A 19,600-nucleotide genomic window follows, 5' to 3' on the forward strand; every position below is an offset into this window, starting at 1 on the left:
GATTGATTTCCTTTGATGAAGTTGCAACACAAGGAAAGATCCAAATAATAAGTAAGCAAATAATGACACAAGAAAATGTTTAAGAATGATGAGTGTTATGAAGACCATTCCTTTCTAACATGCAATAAGGTAGACGGTAGTGAGAGAATAGGAAGGAGTGGTTTGGAAAGGCCTTTCTGAAGAGGCTACTTTTGAACAGAGACCTGAGGCATGAAAAGGCACAAGCCAAGCAAAGATCTGGAAAAGAAAATTTCAGGAAGTGGGAACAGTATGTGCAAAGGTCCTAAGCAGGCATAAACTCACTATGTGTCAAGAACAGACACAGAAAGATGGGAAGCAGCTGGAGTACAGATCATAATGGGGAGCTCTGAGAAGAGGTTAACATGGTAGCCAGGAGCCTTCTAGGTCATTGTAAGGAGTTTGTAGTCTATTCTAGCACAAAGGAAAGCAATTGGAAGGTTTTTCAAAATAAGGTAAATCAGAGGTCTTAATATTTTCCCCAAGATCTTTCTGACTTCCAGGGACCACAAATTATAAAATACTCTACTGGAAACCAAAAGACTATAAGCATGAGACTTCCACAGTGTATTAAAATCTGTGGATAACTTTCTTCAGGTCATTGTCTAATGTAGGCAAAGCCTAAATGGCTCTAATACTGGCCAAATTCTATAATACAAGCACATTCAATTAACTTTTTAAAAAATTTACAAGGCATCCTCATTGACCAGTGAAAATCGTTTAATAAGTTTATGGGTTTCTGCCGATCAAGAAAGTTTCTAGCATAGAAGTATCTCTGTTCTTTTTCTACTATAAGCAGCGTGGCATTTCTTCTGTGAGGTTTTGAAAGAGCTTATTTTGGAGATTTCATCAATTTCTTTTTTAAAACTGCCTTTCCTTTCCACATTAACCTCAGCATTTCTTATTTGATATACTTTTCATCATTAAAGCTTTAATTTAAGGTAAAATACCTCAATAAACATCTTCTTGTAATTGACTTGTGGGAACCAACTCACTAAACTAAACTAAACAGTACAGGAAAGAGCATTAAATTGCATAGAAGGTATGATGGGAAAGAACATGAAATTACACAGAAGGTTTCCTGGATAACCTCTAACTATGGTTTCTCTGTTCTTTATTTTCTTTGCTAAATGTTCTTTCTCTTAAAACTTTGTATTAGAACAGCAATAAAATTTCACTTATAGATACCAATAAAGATAGCATCGAAGAAGTTAATTATATTAAAACACATTCAATTCTTTATCTTCTCTGCTTCTCAGTCACCGAGTTTAGCCTGGAAGGCAAATCTCCTGAATCTTTGTCTAATGTTCTTTCCAATAAACCAGAAGTCTGAATAGTGCCTGTGACCATGTAGGTACACAAAGTCTTTCCAAGGGACTCACCTCCTCTTTCACAATTACCTATTTCTGCCTATACAAATGAAAGATGTAATTCTCAGTCATATCTAGTTTTACTTTGGTATGTTGTTATTGGGGGAAAATATCACAGAGACAATTCAAAACATTGACTTTAGGTTGAGAAAAGATGGCCCAGATAACTTCCATTCACTTTTTTCAGCAGCAACATGAATCAAGGGATTGTGTGACATTGCTGTTGCAAAACTCCCTCCATTCTCATTTTTTATTTATGCCAACAAATTTTGTCAGAACACAGCTCATGATAAAAGGTAAAGCAAAAATTGATTCTGAATTTTATCTCATTCTAGCAATAAATAAGCTTTATCCATGGATGCATGATTTTCTTTTTCAGAAGAATAAATTTCCATACATTTCATTAAAAGATACACTCCCAATTAAGTATACTTTTTATATTTAATCACTATTATCAAAATGTATAATATATGCAGGTGTGTGTGTGTATATATATATATAGAGAGAGTAATCAACTATATACTAATAATAGCTGTAATGATAACTCAATGCAGAAGAATGTTTTGTAAATTTATTTTATTGTTGTAAAATAGATACAAATTTGCCATTTTAACTATTGTTAAGTGTACTATACAGTGACATTAATTGCATTCACAATGTTGTGCAAACATTATCTCTATTTCCAAAACTTTTTCATCACCCAAACAGAAATTGTATAACCACTGAGGAGTAATTCCACATTTCCTCTACCCCAGTGCCTCTCTCTATGAATTTGCATAGTCTAGATAAGTTATGTAAGTGGAATCATATAATATTTGTTCTTTTGTGTCTGGCTTATTTTACTTAGCATAATGTTTTAAGGTTCATCCGTGTTTTTCATGTATCAGAACTTTATTTCTTTTTATAGCTGAACACTACTCCATTGTATGTATATACATTTTTATTTTTTAATCTTTTGACAATTTGATTATAATGTGTCTTGGTGTGGGTTTCTTTGGCTTTACCTTTTTACAGTTATTTGAATTTCTTAGGTATATAGATTCATGTATGTCATCAAATTTGGGAAGGTGTCATGCATTATTTCTTCAAACATTCTTTTTTTGGTCATTTCTTTCCATTCTTCTTCTGGGACACCCATAATGCATATGTTAGATTGTTTGAGGATATCACACAGGTTCCTTAGACTCTGATGAACTTTACCTTGTTTGTTTTTCAGTCTGCAACTCTGACGATAACTTTAAGGTACTATTGTCAAGTTCACTGATTCTTCCCCCTGCTTGAATATGCTTTTACAACCCTTTAGTGAACTTTTTATTTCAGTTACTCTACTTTTCAGCTCCAGAATTTCTATTTGGCTCCTTTTAATAATTTCTCTCTTTATTGATATTTTCATTGTGTTCATTCATCATTATCCTGATTTTTTTTTAGTTCTTTGTCCATGATTTTCTTTAGCTTGTTGAACATATTTAAGACAGCTGTTTTAGAGTCTTTGCTAGTAAGTCTGATTTCTAGGCTTCTTCAGAGATTATTTCTTCCCAAATGGATTATTTCTTCCTGAATGGACTATTTTTCTTATTTCTTTATATGCCTTATTTTCTTTTGGTAACAGACATTTAAACATTATAATATGGTAACTCTGGAAATCAGATTTTTCCCCTTCCCCAGTGTTTTCCTTTCCTCCCTTCCGTCCCTCCTTCCTTGCTTTCTATTCTTTCTTTTCTTTCTTTCTTCTTTCTTTCTCTTTCTTTTTTCACTCTTTCTCTTTCTTTGTTCTTTCTTTTTTCTTTCCTTTATTTTTTTTCTTTCCGGTATTAAAGGCTATAGCAGTCCATTGGCTTAGTGACTTTCTCAAACTATTTATGCAAAGACACTGTTATTTATTATGTGTAGTCACTGAAATCACTGTTCTTCAGCTTGTGTTCAGCTAGAGTTCTGACAGAAATTTCCCTGAAGACCAGAAACTAAAAACAAACCAACAAACAAACAAATAAAAAAAATAAAACTCTCTAGTCTTTGTATAATGGCTGTGTACCAGAGCAATCTTTCAAAATTTAGCCAGGCTTGCCCTGAGCCTAAGGCTCAGCCTAAGGTGTAAGCTTAGGGTCTTCTCTGTCCTTTTCTGAGCATGCACTTTGCCCTGGTCATGTACATGAGTTTCTAAATTTCCCCATATTCATAGTGCATTGAATAATCCAATTTTCAAAAGAAATTCTTCCCAGCTTTTGCTCCCAGGTATTAGGTGGTCTATTGTGCCTTTTAACCGTAATCTTTTATGTGAAGTGTCTGCAGTTGTTACTTCACCTTGCAGGATTTTTGAGTAATGCCTACCACCTTTCTAGTCCAAGGTGTGAGTTAGGTGAAAGAGACAAGTACCATAAGCCAGTCCTTCAGGCAGCCCCCAAATAAGTCAGAACCAACATACACAACAATTTCAAATCAGGTCAGCTCTGCTCCCTCCAGGGACCAGAGTCCTACACTGAGATCATAGGCTTTCTTCTTCAAGATTGCAGCCACACCAGGAAGAGTGAAACAAGTTCAAGTAAAAACACCACAAAGTTTTCCTACTGCTTTGAAATTCAGCATTTGCTTGGTTGCTGAAAAACTTGAACATTTTTCAGAGTTCTTACAAAGTTGGTAATAACAGTACTTGCTTTTTATTTTTCTGGAAGATAGGGGACAGGGGAAGGAGACCTTGGACCTTCCCTTCTCTTTTACTGACATCACTCCAGAAGAAGAACAATAATCTTAACAATCAAAAGCACTGGGATGTTTTAATTTAGACTTAATTTTTTATATATTCTTATTGCATTATATATGAAACAGTGGTCAGGTAAACACTTTCACACATAAAAATATATTAAGAGAGGCCGGGAGCGGTGGCTCACACCTGTAATCCCAGCACTTTGGGAGGCCGAGGTGGGCGGATCACAAAGTCACGAGATCAAGACCATCCTGGTTAACATGGTGAAACCCCGTCTCTACGAAAAAATACAAAAAATTTGCCGGGCAAGGTGGCGGGCACCTGTAGTCCCAGCTACTCGGGAGGCTGAAACAGGAGAATAGCATGAACCCAGGAGGCGGAGCTTGCAGTGAGCCAAGATCGAGCCACTGCACTCCAGCCTGGGCGACAAAGCAAGACTATGTCTCAAAAAAATAGATAGATAGATAGATAGATAGATAGATAGATAGATAGATAGATAGACAGACAGACAGACAGATAGATACACAGATAGATAGATACAATTGAATAGAGGAAGTAGAATTAAAACATAAATTTGAAGATAATTTTTCAACTGGTAAAGAAGAACTTGTTCATGCATATTTTCAATAAATGATAGACTATGGTATTTATATGCCACTGGGTACCTTTAAAAAGAGAAGTAATTTTATCTTAAACATAAGTATTTACAAAGTTTTGAAAATTACATTATTTGCAACTATTACTTGAATTTATAATAAAAGTATTTTAGAGGTCAACTTACAAATTTGCAAAGGGTGCTTAGTTTTTCAAAAGTCATTTAAGAAGTATTTGTGCCAATATTTGAAGAGCACTGCACTATTCTATGCCATTTCCTTAAATGTATACCAATTGAATTATCAGGTATAATACAAAAGAGAATTAGATTTGGGTGCTATTAATGTCCTCCTTTTACTCCACGTTGCAGCAGCAGTTAACAAGTTGATTACTGCTTCATTAAATCACTCTTCTTGGCAATAGTATGAGTCCTTATGCTTCTGACTTTCTTTCTACCTTGCTGACTGTTTCTTCTCGGTGTTTTCTGATTTGTCCATATATTTGCAGCCTCTAAATATTGGAGCACACAAAGATGTAATTCTCTGCTCTCTTCTATTACTACATGAATATCCTGGCTTTAAAAATTATTTGCTAATAACCACCAAATTTATATCTTCATTTCTCATCTTTCCTCTGTTCTCCAAATTATCATATCTGTCTACTTTATGCCTCTACAGAATGTTTACTAGTTGCAACGTTAATATAACAAATCCTACAAACAATTCTTGGTTCTCTCCACTTTGCAAACCAATTACTGTTCTAATCTTACCCATTTAAGCTAGAGGCTTTCCTTTTAACTCAGTTTTTCACCCAAAAATCTACATGTCAGCATTTTTTTTCTCACTTTGTTCATCATGCCAACCACCACCATAAGTGTATCCAATCCATCAGCAAGTTAATTTAGCACTAGTTTCAGAATATATCCTGAATCCAACAATGTTTCTCTATCATCACTGTTAATACCTTGTCCCATCTACATCATTTCTGATATAGCCTTTTCAGTAATCTTTCTGATTCACCCATAATACATTTTCCACATTGCAGTCAGAGTGATTTAATAAAACAAAAGTTAGGTCATGTCACCCCTCTCCTAAAAAATTTTCAACAACTCAGAGTAAAATTCTAGTCATCAAGAATTAACCATATTCTAAAAAGACTCTACATCAGTTATTTTTACCCAACTTACATATTAGAATCATCTAGGGAACTAAAAAAAATACTGAGGCCTCTTATAATTCTAGAATATCCGAGACTGGGGCTAGTAATGGTATTTTGTTAAGTACTGCAGGAGAATCTAATGTGCCCCCGGGGTTGAGAAAGTTCATTGCCCATCTTTTCGACCTTACACTCTACAACTCACATACAATATCTGGGCTCCAGTCACCTTTCTCTATTTAAACATACTAAACTTGCTCCATTTCAGGACCTTTGTGCTTGCTGTTTCTCTGTCTGAAATGCTTTTTCCAAAGATCTTCTGATGATTGACTTATTTTTGTCAATTTTCCTCAATTTAAATATCTATAGCAAGCCCTTCAATGACCACCCATCCTAAATCTCTAACTGAAATGACCCTGTTGATTGGTTCCTACTTATATTTCTATTATCTCCCAATGGACTGTAAGCACCATGAGAACAGTAGGTTGTCTGTCTTGCTCCCCATTCTGCTAGTCCAGGATAGGCTAAGTTTGGCTTTAGTGACACACAAGCCTATAACCTCACTAGCTTTAACAATTAAAGTTTACTTCTCAGTTATGCTATATGTTCACTGCAGTCGGCTGGAGTTTCACTTCAGGACTCAGGCTGATGGAACAGCTACTATCTGGAACACTGATAAAAGAACACTTGAGGGTCTCAAACCGGACATTTAATTGCTGTGACCCAGAAACTGACCTATGGGGTTTCATTGACAACCACATTGACCAGAGGAAGTTACACAGCCCTATCCAGCTGCAAAGAGGCCAGGAAGTGCAATCCTTCTATATTCTAATATAGTGCGGAGAGGCAGAAAGATTTGATTAGTAGTTCAAATGACCACAGCCATCACATTCCCATCTCCTATAATAGCATTTCAACATAGTACGTACTTACCAAATAGCAAATTACTTAAGATATTCTGATACTGGACAGCTCTACCAGTAGCCAAGCTACTACATATTTTTGTCACTCAAACTAGGGATAATTTTACTGCAAAGTAGATGACTTCGATTTGCATAATTTTACAACTAAAAGAGGTTTTTATCTAATGTCTTCAGTTTTATAGAAAGTAAGCCCCAGAAGCTTAAATAATTTTTCCAAATTTATACTATTTATTCTTCAGTAGTGAAAATCTGACCAAAATATGGAGTATTTACATCACATTGATGACCCTTTAACTGTAGTATATTATTTTGATTCACCTTACAATGTCTTTAAATCTTGACAACTCTATAGAAGTTTTCAAAAGTCAGTATCACTTTAACCATGATGTAATGCATTTGAGAATTGTCGGCCTATCCTTTATGCAACTGCCAGAACTCCTTGCTGCTCAATCAAAATCAAAGGCATTCTGGAAAACTCACACCATTAAAGTAAGGCCTTTGCCAAACACCCACCATGCTATAGGGGAAGCCAGAATGCGGTATGGGTGTGAGTTTAATCCACTTTAGTCTGAACTTTTTTATGTCAGAGTCAAACTGCACCTAAGCACCAATATATTACAAAGTATAATTTGCTGAACATTCTTTTTCCAGTCCATTGCAAATTTATCAGATTTTCTTTTTCAACGATTATTAAGGTAGTAAAGAGCTTAAATTTATTATTACTGAATTAGTAAGCAGCTGAGTTTCAGCATGAATATTAAGATATAGTATAAGCTCTTGACTTAGTAGCTTCCTAAAACAGGCTACAAGATCTTCCACAACCTGGTCTTTGTCTGTTTCTCCCAGCCGACCCTCTGTCTCCACCATGCCCATCGCCAAAATGTGCTTCAGTATTTCTCCAACACACAATGCTTTTCTGTTTCTGGGTATGGAATGTTCACATCTTTGCTGATCACGGTTTTCTTTGCCTGTGCAATGTCAATCTTCTTTCCTTCACGTCCTGGATCTTGTATTATCTCTCAGAACGCATGTCCTGATCTCCTTTTACTAAGGAGAGATTTGGTAACTAATCCTGTGCCCTTTTGCATGTCCCTTCTTAAAGACAGGTTGTAGTCCTAGGACAATGCTTGGCCCAGAGGAGAATTTCTAAAACTTAAGAATTCACTGGTTGATTAATTAATTGACTATCATTTGTTACATTGTATTAGATTTATTGCTTGATTTTTTTTCTCTCTCTCTCCCATTAGATCATGTTTCTTAAAAGTGGGGGCTGTATAATACTTACCACTGAATCAGTCAGTACCTGGCATTACAGTCAGCCCAAAGAAGATGCTCCACAAATATCTGCCAAACTGAATCTAAATTGTGCAAATATTCTAAGAAATAAGAACTCTTAATTTATAAAATACAGTAATGTTTAAGAAGGAATAGAGTTGAACCAAAGCAAATCTAAAAACTATTTGTGAAGCAAAACATTTGGTTCAGCAAGGGAATTTTACAGTTCAAATGTGTTTTTGGTTGAAATGTTTGCTCTACTAACAGGCATTTCTAAAATGTGTTTTTGCTGTTGAGGCTGAAAAAATTTGTTTTAAAGGCATTAGGACATCGAATGTTAAAAACATCTCTAGTCCTTACTTAAACTAGAAAAGTGATTGTCAGTAGAAATGCTTGCAGGCAAGGTTTCAGCTTCGCATGGTTTCAAAATGTTTCCTTGGGTGAAATGTACTTAGAGACACTTTAAATTGAAGGAATTTTGTTTGCCAGCTGAGCTACTAACATCATTTCATTAACATGGAAGCCAGCACATTGTTGGAAAGTAAAAATGATATTGATTACACATGACAACAGAACAAAAAAAGATCAACTTAATATAAACATAAAAATAACAAAAAATCAAAGAAACTTATCATTCCTCATTCCTAAAACTTAATCATCAGTCATAAAGCACTGCAGAAGAAGATGTTAAAATTATATTCTCAAATGCCAATTAATAAAGCAACTTGTTGAATGATATATAAAACATAATGTAATTTACAGTGTCTACGGGTATATACACGTATTTATAGGAATTAAAGACCTTGAAAATATACAAAAGATATACAATACCACATAGTAATACCCAAAACAATAGTTGTGGTTCCCTCTGGGAGAGAGAAAAGGAACCAGAATAGGGAACTTCAATGTTATCTTCAGTGTTTACATCTTTACAACAAATATGTATTTGTACTATTTGTAAAATTGGAAATTATTGTTTACAATATCTTTCAATGCCAAAGTTTTAAAGGGAGTTAACACACTAAATCAGTGATTATACTAGGTAATTTTTAACATCTGTTCTGATTTATTGTTAAATGATTTTATTAATTTTTATACTTCTGAAGGGAATTTAAAGAGAATTCATATAGTTTAAAAAGTCAACAAAATATTTATTTTAATTGTTTTTAAAGATGTTTTCCCCAGAACAAACAAAATATAACTCTGTCTTAATGGTATTTTGCTCTAAAATTATTGTCATAATTTTCATCTAAAGTTTTTTATAGAATATGAAAATGTGGCTTCCTTAGTATTTCTTGTATGTGTGTATTTTTCCCAGTTTCTAAATCAACATCTCAAATATAGAAAGCAAGACTGAAAATCAGCTTCTAATTGTAATTTTAAATATGTACTTGGTTTAGAGCTTTTTTGCCACTAGAAATGTAGCAGCAAATTAATGACTATCCATGTATTAGTCGGTTCTCATGCTGCTAATAAAGACAAATCCGAAGCTGGGCAACTTTTAAAGAAAAGAAGCTTAATTGACTCACAGTGCCTTAGGGCTGGGGAGGCCTCAGGAAACTTACAATCATGGCAGAAGGGGAAGCAAACACAGCCTTCTTTACATGGCAGCCTTCTTCACATGAAGTGCCAAGCAAAAGGGGGGAAAAGACCCTTATAAAACCATTAGATCTCGTGAGAACTCACTCACTATTATGAGAACAGCAGCATGGGGGTAACTGCCCCCATGATTCAATTACCTCCCACTAGGTGCCTCCCACTACACATGAGGATTATGGGAACTACAGTTCAAGATGAGATTTGGTTGGGGACACAGCCAAACCATATCAATCCATAAAGAAATATTTGAATAAATTAAGGCAAATCCCCACCAGGTAATATGGTGCTGTAACAAAGAATGAATCAAACTTATATCAACTAATTTGGACAGATTTCCATACTGTATTGTTAAATGAGAAAAGGGAAATTTAGTGAAATGTGTTATATTTTCTATTACTGCAAAACAAATTATGTTAAATTCATAACTTAGTGATTTAACAATAGCGGTTATTACTGCAGAGTTTCCATGGGCCCAGAATCTAGACATGGCTTAACAGGGTCCTCTGTTCAGGGTCTCAGCAAGGGAGATATTGGCTAAGTCCAAGTCATCTGCAGGGTCAAGGAGGACAAGATCTGCTTCTAAACTCACTCAATAGGTTAATGTATGATTCAGTGTCTCACAGAATGTTGGACTGAGGGCCTCAATTCTTCACTGTTACCCAAGGCCACTCTCAGTTCCTTACCACTGAACCTCTTCAAAAGGCAGCTTACAATATGGCACCTGGCTTATTCAAAACAAGCAAGCAAAGAAAGTGTCAATAAGATAGAAATCAGTCTTGTACGGAGGCAGATTAGGTAAGATTAGGAGGCTGTACTGACTTGTCCCCTTGTGTGAAGCCCTGTGAGCTTCTTTCACAGTGGGCTTCCTTTGCTAGCACCCTCATGAGTCAGCACCTAACTCTTCTGCAAGGTAAGCAGTCCTGCAGGATACCAGCAGACTGCCAGATGGTTACATGTTTCTGACACCTCGTACAGTCCAGGAAAGAGAAAAAAAGCCCCTTATTCCTGACATAACTTCCCCAGTCCCCAACCAATCAGCACTGAAAGCCCAAGAAGCTATTAACTACAAATTCCTGTGTTGAGGGAGAGGGCAAGGACTTCACCAGGGTCCTTCATGTGCAGCTAGGCTCAAATTTTACCTTATAGTAACCTTTTCCTCATTTTAATAGTAAAAAAAAAAAAATCCTAGGTGGAGATTTTATATGCTAATGATACATGCGACGCATGTTGGAGCATGTAGATACTGAGCACATGTGCCAGCTCCTCTTTTGCATACTTGACCTCACCAGTGTTTTACAACTATGTATATACAGCTCCCATAAAAAGAATGACTCTTAAGGTTCCAGTTGCTGTCTCTCCCTCTTAGCAGTCCACTCTGCCTCTTAGAGTGTACTTTGCTTCGCAATAAACTTCTTTGCCTACTCTTACTTTGGACTTGCTCTCCAATTCTTTTGTGCAGTGAAGTCAAGAACCTGAACCAGCCCACCACCAACAGCATGACCTAAGCTTGGAATTACAAGCCATCACAGTTTCCATATTCATTAGAAACAAATGACTAGATTCCGTTCACATCCAAGGTCTAAAGACTAGTCAAGGATGTGCATACCAGAAAGTGAGGTTATTGGGAGTCATTTTTGAAAGTTTCCCATGTGTTTTAATGTGATACAATTTGTTTTTGTTGTTGTTGTTGTTGTTTTGTGTATATTATTTTATTTATTATATATTGGATGAGTATAAAGTCATTTGTTACTTTCAGATAGGTCTTAGGCTATGGGCAATTATTTTTACTTCAATTGTTTTACAATTTTATAAGTGTTCAACATCGTTAAGGAAAAATTTGCTAATACATTAAAAGTAAAAAATAAAAACCACTCAAACTCTCAGCATCCATACATAATTAGCACAGCAATTTAAAGCATTTTCCTTTAAACCTTTTTTTCTATGCACTGATCTATTTTTACACAGTTGGAATTACAATGTTTATGGGTTTATGTTTTCATTTACCTTTTATAATAGCATTACATATCACCAATAGTTAATATTACTATATATCATAACTATTTTAATCGTATTAATATTTGTTTTTTTATTGTGATACAATTTGTATTAAGCGAACAAGACCAAAATCCACCTTTTATTATGCATGATTATACAAGTCTCAAATACATCTTATGAATTTGCGGAAAATTAGGGAAAAATATTAAACAGGTGAACAGAGGGAATTTGAATAGCAACCTGTTAGGAAAAAACAAGAAGTTAAAAAAAATAAAGATGTCTCTAAAACAACAACAACAAAAACACATGTATAATGATTTATGTATATAAAATCATGTGTGTGTGTGTGTGTGTGTGTGTGTATCCACTATATACTGTTCGGTATAAATTTTTAAAACAGACTATCTTTATAAAAAAGGCTGAAGTTATCTTGTCAGCCAACAGAACACTCACAAGTGAATAAAATTTACTGAGTGGTTCGCTGAAAAGGAAAATTCAAAACTTTCTAAGTATTAGAAATGTGTAGTTCAGGGTGGTTATGCCAATCAAGATTGAAAACTAAATTCTAAATAAAATCGAATGAATCCTTAGAATTATAGACAGTTGATGAAACAATTCCTATTGTTCCTTATTCAGGGAAGAGTCTTCACTTAGGTCAACCAAGGGTCTAGTATCCTGGGATCACTCAAAGTTCATGGTTATTTATCAACTTCAGCCGGTTACATCCAGTTTTGTTGAAACACAACATTCAGTTTCCCATTTCAAGTGCCCTGTAAAGGGATTTCTTTAATCAAGAAAAAAGAAAACAACTTGCAGAGAAATGTGTATAGCAGGATTCTATTTTAGTAAATACAATAGAAAACACACTCTGTAAATTTGTTGTATGTATGCTTCTATGTGTTGGTATAAGCATAAGCGTATAAAAGAATAGGAAGGTAGCCAGGTGAGATCACTATTTTTTTTCATCTTTGCCATGTCTGCCTGTACAGTGTGTTGTTTCCTGGCAAGGTGATAAACCAACCCAGTTTGCCTATGACTGAGAGGTTTCTTGGGATATAGGACTTTGAATGCACAAGCCTGGAAAGTCCCAGGGACTTAATTGCTTGTAGTGACAAGCATGTATGACTTTTGAACTTTGAAAACATCAAATAAAGAAATAAGCTAGCTCTGACTGGACTTAATGATTTTGGAATGCTGTAAGAAAAGAGTTTTAGTTCCTTACAAAGTTGTAAGTGAGGTGGCCTGTGAAAGTTCTTTTCTTTTCTTTTTCTTTTCTTTTTTTTATTATTATTATTATTATAACAGAGTCTCATTCTGTCACCCAGGCTGGAGTGCAGTGGTGCAAACATGGCTCCCTGCCCTTGACCTCCAGGACTCAAGCCATCCACCTAACCTTAGCCTCTCCAGTAGCTGGGACCACAGAAACGCATGCCACCTTGCCTGGTTGAAACTTCTTTTCTGACTCAAAAAGAAAACGAGGCCACTGACTTAAGTGTGAGAATAGTAAAGCCATGAAGGTAGTTTGAGAAGAGAAAGGAAATGGAATGGTCAATGGAAAAAAATGAGTTGAAGAGGGAAATAGGGTAGGCTTGCCAAGCTGCATAAGACCCAATTTTGTTTTGAAGTCATGAATTTAAAGTGGGACCAGCCTGCACAGGTGTGTGCTTCTTCCAGCTATGTACGGCTGTACAAAATCCAAGGAGAGCATCTGGGAAATCTCAGGAGAGTTTATCTAGGGCTACAATTTTGCTAGGAGAGTGATAAAGAAAGAGAGGGGTGAGGTGGGCGAGAAGATAAGCAAAAAAAAAAAAAAAAAAAGAAACATGATGATAATCCATTGGGCATAAACTTGATACAGAAGGAAATGAAAATACAAATGGGGGTGAGAGGCAGTGAAAAGGTGGTGGAATATAAAAGAGTGGAGTGGCAGAATTGGGGAGGTGGGACTTAAATTGGGTGACTGAGTGCTTAGAAAGATAAGTAGTTGTGATCAGAGAACAAGAGTGAGAGTTACAGCATCTTAAAACAGAACATTTGGTTGGCTTTCTTTTCCAGAGAATCCAATGGCTCTAAGCTGTAGCTATTCTGATAATATGTATGAATAATAACAAAACAGCTCCTTTTCCTGTTCAGAACACCAGTACTCATTGAGCATGAGATTAATGTAGTGGATGCAGTAGGTGATGGCAAAGAATCAAAGCATGTGGAGAAAAGGTGAAGGATACGAAGGCCAGTTCCTTATGTCAGTGTAAAAATCACCAAGAATTATAAAAAGAGTGGAAGGAAACAACTAAAACAAAAAAGAATAAACTCTGACTGAAGTTGTTCAAAATACAAATACAGTAGAAATCACAAATAACAGAAGGGGTGAGATAAAGTGACTGAGTGATTTAGGAATGCCCAAGGTGCCATTTGAAAAGGGCAGTTTCAAACCCATGGAAAAGTAGAGCCAAACTCAGAGCTATTAGTGCTCACCCAGGAAAAAGAAGCACTGTACAGGTTATTTGTACCTTTCTTCTAAATAGTTTTTGAAAAACAAATCTGGATCAGATGAGACCAGAAAATAAATATTTTTTAAAGTGACTGCCTATAGATGAAAGTAGCCAAAGTTGCAGAAAAGTGACATGAATACCATCTAGGTAAGCAAGGTCATCAAATGTATCCTTAGATGTTGACCTTTTAAATCTACTGGTTACAGAGTTATATAGTTTGGCTCTGTGTCCCCACCCAAATCCCATATTGAATTGTAATCCCCCATGTTGGGGAAGGGACCTAGTGAGAAGTGATTGGATCATGGGGTGGATTTCCACATGGCTGTGCTCATGATAGTTAGTTCTCATGAGATCTGGTTGTTTGAAAGTTTGTAGCACCTTGCCCTTTGCTTTCTCTCTCTCCTGCTGCCATGTGAAGATGTGCTTGTTTTCCCTCCACCTTCCGCCATGATTATGTTTCCTGAGGACTCCCACTTATGCTTCCTGTACAGCCTGTGAAATTGTGTGTCAATTAAACCTCTTTTATTTATAAATTACCCAATCTCAGGTAGTTCTTTATAGAAGTGTGAGAATGGACTAATATACAGAGTAATGAGTAATATGTAACATCTATAATGAATGTTGGTTGGTGTGCTGATTTCTCAGTGAAGTGCAGTTTTGTAGGGAAAACACACTTGGGTTCTTCTTGCTTGTTGGATGACATATTTCTCTCCACTTATTCATTTCTAAAGGAAACCTTCTCAGTAATTCTAAAAGAGGAATCTGCCCAACTGAAACTACCTACCCAAAGTGCAGCTTTAAATTAATTATGTCACTTACAGCTGGCCCATTGCACATTTTTACCTTTTCTTTGACGCAACAGCACAGAACTATTGAGCAACTTTACTAAGTTTCTTGAAAAATTATTAAAAAGGGGGCGGAGCAAGATGGCCGAATAGGAGCAGCTCCAGTCTTCAACTCCCAGCGCCAGCGACACAGAAGACCGGTGATTTCGGCATTTTCAACTGAGGTACTGGGTTCATCTCACTGGGGAGTGCCAGACGATCGGTACTGGTCAGCTGCTGCAGCCCGACCAGCGAGAGCTGAAGCAGGGCGAGGCATTGCCTCACCTGAGAAGCGCAAGGGGGAAGGGAATCCCTTTTCCTAGCCAGGGGAACTGAGACACACAACACCTGGAGAATCGGGTAACTCCCACCCCAATACTGCGCTTTGAGCAAACAGGCACACCAGGAGATCATATCCCACACCTGGCCGGGAGGGTCCCACACCCACGGAGCCTCCCTCATTGCTATTACAGCAGTCTGTGATCTACCGGCAAGGCAGCAGCGAGGCTGGGGGAGGGGCGCCCGCCATTGCTGAGGCTTAAGTAGGTAAACAAAGCTGCTGGGAAGCTCGAACTGGGTGGAGCTCACAGCAGCTCAAGGAAACCTGCCTGTCTCTGTAGACTCCACCTCTGGGGGCAGGGCACAGAAAACAATAACAAAGCAGCAGACACCTCTGCAGACGCAAACGACTCTGTCTGACAGCTTTGGAGAGAGCAGTGGATCTCCCAACACGGAGATCTGAGAAGGGACAGACTCCCTGCTCAAGCGGGTCCCTGACCCCTGAGTAGCCTAACTGGGAGACATCCCCCACTAGGGGCAGTCTGACACCCCACACCTCACAGGGTGGAGTACACCCCTGAGAGGAAGCTTCCAAAGCAAGAATCAGACAGGTACACTTGCTGTTCAGAAATATTCTATCTTCTGCAGCCTCTGCTGCTGTTACCCAGGCAAACAGGGTCTGGAGTGGACCTCAAGCAATCTCCAACAGACCTACAGCTGAGGGTCCTGACTGTTAGAAGGAAAACTATCAAACAGGAAGGACACCTACACCAAAACCCCATCAGTACATCACCATCATCAAAGACCAGAGGCAGATAAAACCACAAAGATGGGGAAAAAGCAGGGCAGAAAAGCTGGAAATTCAAAAAACAAGAGCGCATCTCCCCCGGCAAAGGAGCGCAGCTCATCGCCAGCAACGGATCAAAGCTGGATGGAGAATGACTTTGACGAGATGAGAGAAGAAGGCTTCAGTCCATCAAATTTCTCAGAGCTAAAGGAGGAATTACGTACCCAGCGCAAAGAAACTAAAAATCTTGAAAAAAAAGTGGAAGAATTGACGGCTAGACTAATTAATGCAGAGAAGGTCATAAACGAAATGAAAGAGATGAAAACCATGACACGAGAAATACGTGACAAATGCACAAGCTTCAGTAACCGACTCGATCAACTGGAAGAAAGAGTATCAGCAATTGAGGATCAAATGAATGAAATGAAGCGAGAAGAGAAACCAAAAGAAAAAAGAAGAAAAAGAAATGAACAAAGCCTGCAAGAAGTATGGGATTATGTAAAAAGACCAAATCTACGTCTGATTGGGGTGCCTGAAAGTGAGGGGGAAAATGGAACCAAGTTGGAAAACACTCTTCAGGATATCATCCAGGAGAACTTCCCCAACCTAGTAGGGCAGGCCAACATTCAAATCCAGGAAATACAGAGAACGCCACAAAGATACTCCTCGAGAAGAGCAACTCCAAGACACATAATTGCCAGATTCACCAAAGTTGAAATGAAGGAAAAAATCTTAAGGGCAGCCAGAGAGAAAGGTCGGGTTACCCACAAAGGGAAGCCCATCAGACTCACAGCAGATCTCTCGGCAGAAACTCTCCAAGCCAGAAGAGAGTGGGGGCCAATATTCAACATTCTTAAAGAAAAGAATTTGAAACCCAGAATTTCATATCCAGCCAAACTAAGTTTCATAAGTGAAGGAGAAATAAAATCCTTTACAGATAAGCAAATGCTTAGAGATTTTGTCACCACTAGGCCTGCCTTACAAGAGACCCTGAAGGAAGCACTCAACATGGAAAGGAACAACCGGTACCAGCCATCTCAAAAACATGCCAAAATGTAAAGACCATCGAGGCTAGGAAGAAACTGCATCAACTAATGAGCAAAATAACCAGTTAATATCATAATGGCAGGATCAAGTTCACACATAACAATCTTAACCTTAAATGTAAATGGACTAAATGCTCCAATTAAGAGACACAGACTGGCAAACTGGATAAAGAGTCAAGACCCATCAGTCTGCTGTATTCAGGAGACCCATCTCACACGCAGAGACATACATAGGCTCAAAATAAAGGGATGGAGGAAGATTTACCAAGCAAATGGAGAACAAAAAAAAGCGGGGGTTGCAATACTAGTCTCTGATAAAACAGACTTTAAACCATCAAAGATCAAAAGAGACAAAGAAGGCCATTACATAATGGTAAAGGGATCAATTCAACAGGAAGAGCTAACTATCCTAAATATATATGCACCCAATACAGGAGCACCCAGATTCATAAAGCAAGTCCTTAGAGACTTACAAAGAGACTTAGACTCCCATACAATAATAATGGGAGACTTCAACACTCCATTGTCAACATTAGACAGATCAACGAGACAGAAAGTTAACAAGGATATCCAGGAATTGAACTCATCTCTGCAGCAAGCAGACCTAATAGACATCTATAGAACTCTCCACCCCAAATCAACAGAATATACATTCTTCTCAGCACCACATCGTACTTATTCCAAAATTGACCACGTAATTGGAAGTAAAGCACTCCTCAGCAAATGTACAAGAACAGAAATTATAACAAACTGTCTCTCAGACCACAGTGCAATCAAACTAGAACTCAGGACTAAGAAACTCAATCAAAACCGCTCAACTACATGGAAACTGAACAACCTGCTCCTGAATGACTACTGGGTACATCACGAAATGAAGGCAGAAATAAAGATGTTCTTTGAAACCAATGAGAACAAAGATACAACATACCAGAATCTCTGGGACACATTTAAAGCAGTGTGTAGAGGGAAATTTATAGCACTAAATGCTCACAAGAGAAAGCAGGAAAGATCTAAAATTGACACTCTAACATCGCAATTAAAAGAACTAGAGAAGCAAGAGCAAACACATTCGAAAGCTAGCAGAAGGCAAGAAATAACTAAGATCAGAGCAGAACTGAAGGAGATAGAGACACAAAAAACCCTCCAAAAAATCAATGAATCCAGGAGTTGGTTTTTTGAAAAGATCAACAAAATTGACAGACCACTAGCAAGACTAATAAAGAAGAAAAGAGAGAAGAATCAAATCGACGCAATTAAAAATGATAAAGGGGATATCACCACCGACCCCACAGAAATACAAACTACCATCAGAGAATACTATAAACACCTCTACGCAAATAAACTGGAAAATCTAGAAGAAATGGATAATTTCCTGGACACTTACACTCTTCCAAGACTAAACCAGGAAGAAGTTGAATCCCTGAATAGACCAATAGCAGGCTCTGAAATCGAGGCAACAATTAATAGCCTACCAACCAAAAAAAGTCCAGGACCAGATGGATTCACAGCTGAATTCTACCAGAGGTACAAGGAGGAGTTGGTACCATTCCTTCTGAAACTATTCCAATCAATAGAAAAAGAGGGAATCCTCCCTAACTCATTTTATGAGGCCAACATCATCCTGATACCAAAGCCTGGCAGAGATACAACAAAAAAAGAGAATTTTAGACCAATATCCCTGATGAACATCGATGCAAAAATCCTCAATAAAATACTGGCAAACCGGATTCAGCAACACATCAAAAAGCTTATCCACCATGATCAAGTGGGCTTCATCCCTGGGATGCAAGGCTGGTTCAACATTCGCAAATCAATAAACATAATCCAGCATATAAACAGAACCAAAGACAAGAACCACATGATTATTTCAATAGATGCAGAAAAGGCTTTTGACAAAATTCAACAGCCCTTCATGCTAAAAACGCTCAATAAATTCGGTATTGATGGAACGTACCTCAAAATAATAAGAGCTATTTATGACAAACCCACAGCCAATATCATACTGAATGGGCAAAAACTGGAAAAATTCCCTTTGAAAACTGGCACAAGACAGGGATGCCCTCTCTCACCACTCCTATTCAACATAGTGTTGGAAGTTCTGGCTAGGGCAATCAGGCAAGAGAAAGAAATCAAGGGTATTCAGTTAGGAAAAGAAGAAGTCAAATTGTCCCTCTTTGCAGATGACATGATTGTATATTTAGAAAACCCCATTGTCTCAGCCCAAAATCTCCTTAAGCTGATAAGCAACTTCAGCAAAGTCTCAGGATACAAAATTAATGTGCAAAAATCACAAGCATTCTTATACACCAGTAACAGACAAACAGAGAGCCAAATCATGAATGAACTTCCATTCACAATTGCTTCAAAGAGAATAAAATACCTAGGAATCCAACTTACAAGGGATGTAAAGGACCTCTTCAAGGAGAACTACAAACCACTGCTCAGTGAAATAAAAGAGGACACAAACAAATGGAAGAACATACCATGCTCATGGATAGGAAGAATCAATATCGTGAAAATGGCCATACTGCCCAAGGTAATT

This window comes from Theropithecus gelada, chromosome 15 (genome assembly GCF_003255815.1).
Source record: "Theropithecus gelada isolate Dixy chromosome 15, Tgel_1.0, whole genome shotgun sequence".
In the NCBI taxonomy this organism is placed as follows: domain Eukaryota; kingdom Metazoa; phylum Chordata; class Mammalia; order Primates; family Cercopithecidae; genus Theropithecus; species Theropithecus gelada.